Source organism: Ruditapes philippinarum, unplaced genomic scaffold (assembly GCF_026571515.1).
Source record: "Ruditapes philippinarum isolate M1 unplaced genomic scaffold, ASM2657151v2 ctg4630_1_1_1_1, whole genome shotgun sequence".
Taxonomy (NCBI): domain Eukaryota; kingdom Metazoa; phylum Mollusca; class Bivalvia; order Venerida; family Veneridae; genus Ruditapes; species Ruditapes philippinarum.
The window spans coordinates 101,754-113,645 of NW_026866681.1; the positions used below are offsets into that span (position 1 = coordinate 101,754).

The window sequence follows — 11,892 nt, forward strand, 5'->3', positions numbered from 1 at the left end:
TATTCTGCTTTACAAATATGGTGTTATTTCTACAAGTTACTGAAGGTTAAAAAGTTTCTTAATTTGAGGTAGAATTCCTGTTTAATTGAGGTTCAAAATTAAAGTGTTCTATGCTAGAGAATCATTCATATAGCTACTTGCCCAAGAAATCGACAACTTTTTATGACAAAGTTTGAACCCACATGGTTAGCAATACTTAGATTACTAGCCCATATAAACCAGTATCAGTATTCCTAACTTTTTGTGCATTTTCCTATATTTCTGTCGAAAGCCATTTTGAATAAACAAAACTCTAAATGAAGTGTTGCTCAAAAACAATTTCTTCAGTGCACAGTAATAAATACTTTAAAGGTGAGGAATTCAGATGACTTCTTGCCATCTGCCAGCACGATATGATTGGTCACAATCAAATACCCAAATAATGTAATAATTTTAATAGAAATCTTACATTTAGAGGGTCATAAAAGATGAAAATTTGAAGCTGTGTGCACCAACCATATAGAGCCAGGTCAGATTGCCAGGAAGTACAGGCTGGTGAGGGCTGTATACTGGTGGCAAAGGCTTTATCACGTTTAGTTAATGCAGCACGCCTCCAGATTCATACAAATTTTCATGAAAATGTATTGGGATGTGTAATATTGTGAAATAACCAAAAGGAAGCAATTTACACATTATCAATGGCACTTACAAACCGCATTAATTACCAAAAAGTGGTCAAAATATGCATAAATAGCCTTTACTGCGTAAGTAGGGCTGAAGAAATATAGTTGTAAATACTGAAAAATCAGTTCTTAATTGCACATAATTATGTAAAATATTACTTGAATCTTAAAACTTTACTTTTCCTTACATTTAAGTACATTTTTTCTCAAGTTTGATTTTATTGAAATATATTGACTCATCTGGAGGCATGTAGCTTTAAGGGTAAAAGCCTTGTCCAGTCAACATGTACTCCAAAATAAAGAAATTCTATTAAAGGAATTCCACTGAGGTCAAGTTAAAAATTGAAAACTTTTCATAGATCAACTAGGGCATTAAAAAAAAAAAAAAAAAAAAACGGAAAAGATCATATTGTTTAATTTAAAGAAATATATTCAAAAGTTAAATTGAAAATCTATATTTAGTATGATTATTAGCAGGATTTTATCTGACAGTGTTGAATACTTTTCATTTTTAGCTCATTTTTTAAAATAGAACAGTTATTCTTCAAAAACGCAAATAATTTTAAAATATGCACTCTAGTTACTGGTAATTAGGCTAACATAAAATGGAGAAAAAGAGTAAAAAATAAATAAATTTCAAGTTGTGTCATGGCAAAAAAACTAGGTGGAGTCCCTTTAAAATTTCATTGCATGAACTTTAATATGTACGATATTTTACATTGAGAATGCACTGTTGACATAACTGTGATTTTTGTATGTAATTTAACCCTTTCGCTGCCAGATGGTTATTGTTTTATTGATCACCTATTTGCCAGAGGGTTTTCTAAAAAATTACTATATTATTAATTATAATAATTATTATTATTATTTGTTATTAGTTTTATAATAATTATATATGTTTCCAAATATACTAGTATAATAATAATTATTGTTGATGGTATAATTTTCTTTATATTTATTATTATTTTTATTATTAATATTATTATTAATTTATTATTATTATTATAATTATAGAAACGGCTAATTTTAGCCGTCCATATGGCAAATACGCCGAAAATAACAGGGACGGCTTAAGCCGTCCCTATGGCAGTGAAGGGTTAACAGTTTATTCTCTTTCTGAAATAATTTTTCATGTGAGCATAATTAGTTGCCAGTTTTTCATGTGAACAAATAGTTGGCAGTTTTTTCCCACCATGCCATTCCATTTTATTTGCCTATTACTTTTCAACATGGTTCATGTATTGACTTAACTGCTTACTTCTCACCGCTGTGGTTTCAATTTTTCAAATCCTGCCAGGGACTTGGGATTTTCATGTTAGGAAACTGTCCGGTTAGCTTACTGTCAGAACTTCTACACCGGTTCCTGTTTGTGCCTGAAATAATGCACAGAGGGACACCTAGCTCAGGTCTTCATTCACTAGTAAAGCTGGAAAGTTATGACCTTACTACAATGTTGAATTCAAGTATTGACAATGTTTTAAGATATGTTGCATGTTGGGTATCTTTGATAAACCTCTTCCCACTTTTTGGAATCCTGTTTCAATGAGTCAAGGTCATTTGGGCTAAGAATGGATTTTTATACCTTACTTCAAGGTGAGGCCTTGTTTTCAGCTTGATGAAAGAATCATATGTAAACAAAATATTAGGTGTTTAACAATATTCTTTCTTAGAATGATATGTTTTGGCGATACCTTTCATAATCACTGCTCATAAATCAAAGAAAGAAGTCCCAAAATGATCATAATTATAATTGACACAATTTTATTTTGTCATACAAAATGCAAAAAGGTAATGCACCTGTTAACATAGTGAATAAATCAAAATCTCCAAATGAGATATTTTATAAAAGTATTATACAAAATACAAAATTGGAGCATGTATACGATTGAATGTAGATAAAAATATAATTAAAATATCAAATTGTTAATAAATATAAATACATATATGTAAACAAAAAGGAATGAAAAATTCAAAAAGCATCACATCTGGATAAAAAGCTAAGGAGATTTATGATATGACAAGTATTTGTGTTTGTACAAACACAGAAAACATTAAAACAACTTGAACAAACACACGGTGAGGAGGTTGCCTGTCTGCCTTTCAACCCATGAGTCACAGGTTTGAAACAAAAAGACAAATTATAGAATATTATTAGTTATAATGATTTTTGACAAGTTGTTATAATGGCTCTATATAAACGGTTGTTTATAAATATAACCCGAGCCACTGGGCATGTAAAAGAACCAAGGGGTCTATTTAATAAGAGGTAGGGACTGGTTCCCAGATTTCCTATCTCAAAGCTGTCTCTGGAGTCAGCTTAGGTAAGGACCCCACTGAATATAAGTGCTTGTACTTTTGTACCTTGATCCAAAGAAAATCAATTAATTAATCAACCTGATAAGAATTTAACAAAATTATAATACTGCGAACTCAACATATTAATATTACATGACAAATATTGAACTAGGACTATGCATTGGATATATATGTACATTTTGTTTAATCTACACGTTATGTTAAACATTTGCTATTCTAGTGGTGTTCAACCTTAAACAGTTGAGCATACATAGGGTAGAAAAAAATAGATTTTTTTTTAAAAAAATGCATATAATTACAATCTTCAGATGTTTTAGATGAGATTTTACAGAATATAACTAACATATACATGCATTTATATTATTGTATAAACACTATATCCTATTGCATTATCGTTCAATAACATATTAAAGGAAGACTTCACATAAGTGAAAAAAACTGGTAAAAAATTAAAACCCAATGTGACTCAAAATTATTATTTAAGATTAATTAACCACATACATGTAGATTCAAGTTTAACTTAAGAGCCCACACATCTAAGACCTGTTGCTCATACAGAATACAGGCACTGATAATTCTATGTTTCTAATTCCTATGGTCCAATGTCTCAAGATTGGGGGGTGTTATGACAATAGTGAAATAATGAGGGGTGGTAAACATGTATATAAAATGTTTGCTTTTAGCTAACATATAAATTATTGTTATATTAAGCAGTCATGGTTTTAAGCTTTGTAAATGTTATCAAAAGTTTTTAAATATTATTCAATATGTCATAGAACTTTATAATATATTACAATAAAAAGTAATAAAACTCTCCCAACGTGTTAAACTGGCATTTGACTTAATCAAATGTCTCTGGTCAATAATTATACATGTACTTTATATTGTAAAATGAATTTATCTTCATAAAAATTGAGAGAAAAGATTAACTTTCTATTATGTATATAAACAAGTGACAAGAATGACTAATGGGGAAAGAAAACATAGTCATACGGTTACCAAATGTTTGCTTTTAGCTTAACTATACATTATCTAGCAAATCAGTGTTTTGAACTATGTTAATTTAATTAAAAGTTAATATATAATTCAACATGTTACTTTAAACAGGTCTTTTTGACTTGTTCAAATGTCTAATCAATAATTATACTTTATATTGTAAAATGATTATATCTCCATAAATCAAGGAAACATATTATCCCATGCTTATTGTCTGTAGAAAGAACAAAGACTGAGTACCAATTTTGTCCTTGATTATAAAAAAACACCTTTTTCTGATAAACCCATTACATTATCTTTACTGACTAGGAAAATCAGCCAAATATAGACTCTATGTAATAGATATAACCAAAGACACATAGACAACGTATTATCTACATCTTTGGTACAACTATGTTCAACATATTTAATATATATAGTCAACAAATTTATGCCTCAAAGAAAACAATAATCGGAGGTTTTGATAAAACAAAATCTGGTTCAAACTTTATGGTTACTGAAAACTGTTAATTATAATTTCTAATCCAGTAATAACTCAACAGATTGTCTTAAGAATACGTACCCTGAATTGAACTTTACAAGTTATAAAAAACTAACTATACATGTGCATTTGTTAACATTATCTTTTTCTGTAAGTAGATTTCTTAGCACTTTGTTTTCTTCTCCAGAACATAAAAACGAGTCCACCAACACAAGTTAAAGGTACTGCACTCACGAAAAAACATTTCTGTATATGTCCAGGGCTGTTCTGGGAAATATTCGAGATATTCCTCCTGTTGCCTAGAAATTCTTGGAACTAAGTATTTCTCCGACTTTAATGAAAATTGGTATACTCTATCTATGATAATGCTCAATGCTGATTGGTCATATCTATGACATCCGGTTGTTTTCGGACTGCGCATTTCGAAACAACCGCTATACCTGGATTTTGGCGGGGAAATGCACGCGCTATTCAATGCACATTTAAGCCACGGTTTCATGATGGTAGACCACGTGGTATTCGTCCTGTATAACACAATGGTGGAGACATCGATCATCCCTGATTCAGTGAAGCAGCACCGAGCCTCCTTGAGGTACTCGAACATTTTCATATCGGTGAAAGCGATCGTTCCAATAAACTCCGCTGGCTGCCACAAAAAGAAGTCACGTGATCCACGGTACATCAACTGTTTTAGATCAGAAAGCCTGAGTGAAAAGCATGTTAGGGTTCATCCATAACACGGAACCAGTCTCCTCTATGATGGTCTGAAATTGAAAGCAATTGTCTATATAATTAGTCTAACTATTTTAAGACTTGTCATTGAGACATCCAGATTCTTTTTTTGGATGGGCGATGCATTTGTTAAATAGGTCAAACCGTTCGTGAACGTTTAATTAATTAAGCCATGGACTTGGAAGACGTCTTCTCAGAAATATGACAAGGGTTAGGGATAGGTACAAATCCTATACTCAATCAGACTGAAGATCAGACCTTATGTTAAATAAGTCAGATTGCAAAAAAAAACAACAACAACAACAAAACAGGAGCAACAACAACTTTACCTCAAGATTGATATATGGAATCTTTGTTTCACTTAACATAATAACATACTTAAACTTTTCATCCATGTAAGAGCGGGGTGCTCATATTCAACTAAAACAAACACGATTTTTACTAATTTTTTTTTAAATGTTAATTAATAGGAAGTCGGGGATCATACCTGGATTATTATAGGTCTATATGCAAACGTGGTAATGTCGGCAACATGTTTGGGATAGGCGCTTGTTCTAAATTCACGTATCTCACAGTCACAATGTGCCTTGATCTGAAACAGAGAAACAAAAATAGTAAAACTGTTAAAACATATAACATTCTGCAACTTTTCTTAACACGATTCAAAGGTGCTATAGTTGCATTGATTTGACCTGAAAATATGTCTAGTCTTGTTATTTTCTTGAAAGATACAATGTACATGTATTAAAATTAATTAGAAAAAAAATGTTATATTGTCGTAGACAACAATAATTATAACATTTTTTTTCTATTTTTTTATTATTGATATTATATTACATGATATTATATTACATGAAATAACAAGATTAAACATATTTTAGGTCAAATCAATGCAACTAGCACCTTTGACCCGATAAAATATATCTCTTTACACTCGATTACTTCCCTTTCATTTTTTCTTAAGACCCACGGTTTATACGAATGCATATTTTTTGTTTTGATTTAAGTAGATCTACCAGTTTTTTAAATTATTATTTACCGTCGTGTCTGGCGTGGAAAATGGTTATTTTTTTAGAGCAAATAAAAACGTTTAATAATGTTCCTGAGATGCATTTTCAGTACATACACTACGGAACGTGGCTGCAAATTTATACCACCATTAATTATACATTGTCTTCAAACAAATTGTAGGGAAGATTTGATTTTGTTAACGGAAAAGCAAAAGCAATAATTGAAAGGCTGTATTATCAAATTTCTAAAACCGCTTCCAATTATTAATATCATACAGTCTGATTTACGTAGGGCATGTAATTTCAAGCAATAGAAGCAAATAAATAAACATGATTTAACAAATAATACACATTTTTATAATGACGGTAGATTTGAAATTTTTTGCAAGGATTTTCTTAGAAATAATTTCATGTCAGATTTGAAATGAACAGGAACTTACTTTTACTTAAGGGAAAAATTGTCAAAAAAGAAAAAAAAAAATTTTGACTTTAAGAGTTTAGCTGGGAAAAATAACATTTTATATTTTAATAATCATAAGTGTTTTCAAGTTAATGCAGTTAATAATTTACCCTGTCACCAAAAAAAACCAAAATAAAAAGGGTTTGCGCCAAAATGGATCCAACCCGTTTTGCGCATCCGGCAGTCCCATCAGGATCCGCTTCGTTAAAACCTATTTTAAAAAGCAGAGAAACTGATTTGGAAACCCTGGGTCAAAGATCCAAAACTTTCGGGGGATAGCAGGCTGGTTTTGGATCTATTTTTTTGTCGCAAACCCCTTAGTTTTTTTTGTTTATGACGCAGCTTCCCTTTTTGAATTAAAGGGAAAAGGGACCCCACCAGCTTTATTTCTCTGTTGCTGTAGAATCCCAATATCGAATATTGAAAAATTTTGCCTCTTTTAAACATGGCTTAATTTGGGTTTTCCCTTCCATCTGGTCGGAAATTTAAGGAACTGGACCGGGGGTGAAGTGGCCGTGAGACGGCTGTGCAAAAGTTGGAATATTTGTCAGCTCTGGCAGGAAGACTGGGTCCCTTTAAACTTCACTAGTATAACAGCTCAGACGCCATCTCATAAGGTACCCGGTCTGCTTTCCCCTTTATGGTATGTCTCCCAAAAATTTTAAGCTTGTCTTTGAATTGAACCCGCCAAGAATGCTTGCGCAGCCGATACTGTTTGCGAGACTTTCGGTCGGCAAATGTCCTGGTAGAGCAAATTCCCTAACTGGAAAACCTTTGATTTTCCCCTAAAAACATTAAGAATCCAGAAACAGAGCGAGCCAGCATCATTGTTCGGGGATATCTGGAATTGGGAGCTGAGCCCAAGACCTGCATTTGGCGACCTCCTTATTGGCGACGGCGACGAGGCTTGGTATAGAGGCAATGCGCCTCCTTTGTTGTACCGGTCCATACTTTACAATCACTTTATACTGAAAAAGAGGAATCATGATTTAAATAGAAGATAAGTACGTAATCTTACAGAAAAGTAATTTTATCAAAGGACTTAATTCATACATTTTTAATTTTACATACATGCAAATTCTATACTGCAGATCTTATTTAATAATTAATAGTAAAACTGCATATAGCTAATATAATATATACAGTAAAGCTAAGAATTTGTTTATTTTCAGGTAAGCATAAAATAGCATATATGTTTGTCTCCCCCCCCCCCCCACCCATTTGAATGTATGTTATTAGGGAATTAAAAGGATACAGATCTATATTTTCCCAATTTCAATCTGGCAATCTAGCATCCTTTTGCTGTCAAAACCTCTCGCGAGGACGTAGGCAGTCGACTCAGGCTACTTAGTCTAAGGAATTGTTAAATGTAAAATAAAAGACTACCCTATATGAAATATATGATATACATATAAAATTGCAGCAAGAAAATGTATCGGGTTTGTACAGAATTTATTTCGATTGTGTAAGGAATCTTACATGTGCCTGGAACCAACCAGTAGTACTGATCGGCAACGGTGTTTAAACTTATTAAAACTTTAAAGTCGAGAAAACGTCGAATCCGTTCTGGGAAACCCAACCCGTAAAGAACAATTTATTAAAAGTTTTTCCGGCTTCGCCCCGGCCCGCGGAGTTTTGAAAAACCCACACGAATAGAATTTTCCCTTTGATTTCTAAGTCCACCGGGTTTTCATTGGTCAAAGCCCCTTTTTTTAATTTAAAATTGAATCAGCAGGAAAAAGTTGTGGTGGGGATAGCTAAATTTTTCTTAAGAAACCACTTTGAAACGGTATTATTATATTGGAAAAAAAAACAAATTATTATGTGTGGAGCCCCGGGGTTTAGGCGTTGATTTTAAATTTTGCTTTTCTAAAATATACCGCTATTTTTTTTACCGGTTAACGGGACAGTTTTTTCCCAACAAAAATTCGCGCGTTAAATTTGGTTTTTTATTATTTTTTGACGATGGAAAGACAGACATTATGAAATACAGATTAAAAAATCGGGCGGGTCTTGCAGTTTGAAATATTAAGTCTGCAAAAGATTTGCCGAACAACAAACACAGAAATTTTAAGGTTTTGGGAACCCCGATTAAGGGTATTAGACTGGTTTCTAGTTGGTTTGATTGTCCCTCGGAAAAGAAAATATTTATATGGGAAAGTTGGGCCCAGGATTAAAACCCTAGCTTTTTAGCATGTGGGCCGGGGCGGGGAAACTGCATCCGTCTATTGGATTTAGCTTTTAAAAACCCATGAGATTTGGGGATCCATTTTTACTTTTATCATGCATAATTAAACATTAGCCCATTTTTTTACCCCCCCCATAAAATTTTTGGGATTGGCGCGGGTAGCTCAGTTGGTAGGCAATGGGAGTCACCCTGACTCCCGGGTTCCCATCCTGGGTAAACCCTTTTGGGGTTTTTCGGAGAAAACTTTGTTTTCCCCCCCTAATGAAAGGGGTATGGGTTTAAAAAATCCAGGTAATCCCCGGAGTACAGGGTGATTAATGAACAAAGTAAAAGAAAAAAACCTAAAATAATTTAATTTGGGGCTTGGGTTCCCCATTTCCCTTTTCTCATTTTAAAATTTATAGTAGCCCGTTTCTATAAGTGACTTTTTTCTAGGCCATGGGTTTTCGTCCCCCCATTCCTACTGGGAAAATAGAAAAGACAGAGATCCATTTAAACCTAGGCATTTTTCCAAAGAAAATTTTTAGGGGTCCCCTTTTAAAAGAGACCTAGCTAGTACATCTGGGTAAAAAAAGCTGCAAATTTATTTTTAAAAGTTTAAAAATTTGATGATTTTGAACCCGGTGCCAAATTTTCTAGATCTACAAATTTATATAAAATACATGTAATTTTTTAATTCATGGGGTCCTGGGTCTAACCAGCTCTACATGTAGCTAACGGGTACAGCACTAGTGTTTACCTGTTTACTTTCAAACTATAAGATTTAAACAAGAATCTGAATGATTTATGTAAATCCAATGCACAGTTTATTATGTTATTTTAATTTAATTTTAATTAAAATGAACTATTACTTGACAAAGATTTTCTGAGCTTTTAAAAAACTCCAGTTTATCCCTGTAATGTCAGGAAAAGACAAAAACATGTGATATGGGAATTTTAATGCCGGTCTGTCAATTGTTAACAGGGAATGCTTGTTTCAAACCCATGAAACCTTAACTAATTATTATTGAAACATGTGCGTCTTTTTCCGTGTTTGATCACCCATGGAAAGTAACAAGACATACACGGGTGCCCTAAAAAATAGAGGTTACGTTAATTGCTCGTAAAAAGACGGAAATAGTCCGATGTTTCACGAATGACTTAGGAGCGACAAAAATAATGCCATGTAATAAAAGGGCTGTGAAATTAACAGCATATCAAAGAAAAAGCTTATGATTGAATTTATTTACACTTCCGATTGTAAAAAACTGTAGTATAGTTTATACTGAAGTAATAGTTTATAAATTTTTTTTTTGACAACATATAATATATCCTCGATAGTATAGGGTGAGTATCCCCCTGTCACGCGGGAGACCGGGTTCAATTCCCGTCGGGGAGGTATCTTTTTCCCTGTTACATCTTTGTAATTATTTCAAAATACATACACGTGCTTTTAGTTCATGGGGCTATTTTAATTTTCTTAAAATATTATTGTATATTGTCATACACACGTTACTATAAATAAACAAAATACATGTACATTGTATCTACATTACTTGTGTTGGTTAACCACGTAGATACATTCTGTTATATAAAATCAACGATAACCGTTCCCAACACGATCCATATGAACTTGAAATTTTATAAATGATTCCTGAAATTTTTATTTTCTAAACAAGTAAAAAAATAATAATGATGAATCACTGCACTACAGTGATTTGAAGTCAACGAGCTTAACCACTCAGCCACTTTAAAGGCACACTAGCTATGCCACAGAAACAAGTAGAAAAAAATCTTAAGAATGGACAAACATGAGTTTAATACCGTTTAGAAATGATTATAGAGCATGTTAGATCATTAGATCTTGGCACTTTAGGAAAATAACGCTGAATGTGAAGGTATTCGTAATGAACGTAGAAAAATGTAAACAAAGTATTATTTTTGCGACACCTGATGAAAATAACGCTGAATGTGAGAGTATTTGCAATAAACGTAGCAAAAATGTAAACGAAGTAGTATTTTTGACTTCCATTACAAAGTACTATATCACTATAATGTACTTATTGTTACAGAAGTAAAAGATGACCGGTTAATATTGGCCAATGAGTAACTTTTTTGGAAACTTTAGTTTGAATAAAAAAAAAGCCTTTTGAGAATAACTAAAAAAATATTTCTGGTTTTCTGGGGGATAATTGGCCTTTTAATGTTGTTGAATTCAAATGACATGCCCCTTATGGTTGTTGAAAGTTTGCAATGATTAAATGTCGGTGTGAAAAACAATACAAACAGATTAATTGTTACTGTTGTGTTTCACTCAACACATTGTGTAAGGTCAATATTTTTTCTCTTTCTTTTTATTTCAAAATTTCAAAACTAGATCTAGTCTTATTGTAACAGACATTGATAACTGTTCCACTGAACTCATTAGGTTTCCACTCTAAACATGAGATAAATTTATATTTTTTCGGGGGGGGGGGGGAAGAGAGGGGTTAAATGAAAGTGGAAAATGGTACATTTGGCACAGACACATATAGGTTTAGACCCCACCCGTCACCAAACCCCTAACCAGTTTTTGTGTCAAGTCAAAAAAAAAGATAAAAAAATAAATTTGAACACAGAAAGGGGGTTTACTAGCAAAACTTAAACAATTTTTTTAAAGAAAGGGGAAAGGGGAAAAAATAAAATGCATCACTCGTGAGTCACAACCTGGTCTCGACCTTTCCTTGTTAAGTTATTGTAAATTGTCAGTGACTGGACATTAAATTTAACGGTTGCGGGTCATCTTTCTCTGTCATAAACTTAGTTTGATTCAATTCCACGTGAATTTAAAACAAACCCCATTTATCATGAAATCTCAAAAGTCTTAATAGCTTCAGTGTTTCAGTCGTTCGTTCGTTCGTTCGTTCGTTCGTTCGTTCGTTCGTTCGTTCGTTCGTTCATTCATTCATTCATTCATTCAATTATTTAGTTGGGGGTGGTTCTTGCAGTAATTCAGAGTTTCTTGCATTCAGACGAATGCGGTCACTCGAATATTTTTCGCAATAAACTAGAAATAATCTAATGACATT

General features: G+C 32.7%; 1 pseudogene; it reads right to left on the minus strand.

The window, feature by feature from the left end:
• Nucleotides 1-2,413: 2,413 nt before the first annotated feature.
• On the minus strand, nucleotides 2,414-7,606 carry LOC132733331 (uncharacterized; annotated as a pseudogene).
• Between the last annotated feature and the right edge of the window lie 4,286 nt (nucleotides 7,607-11,892).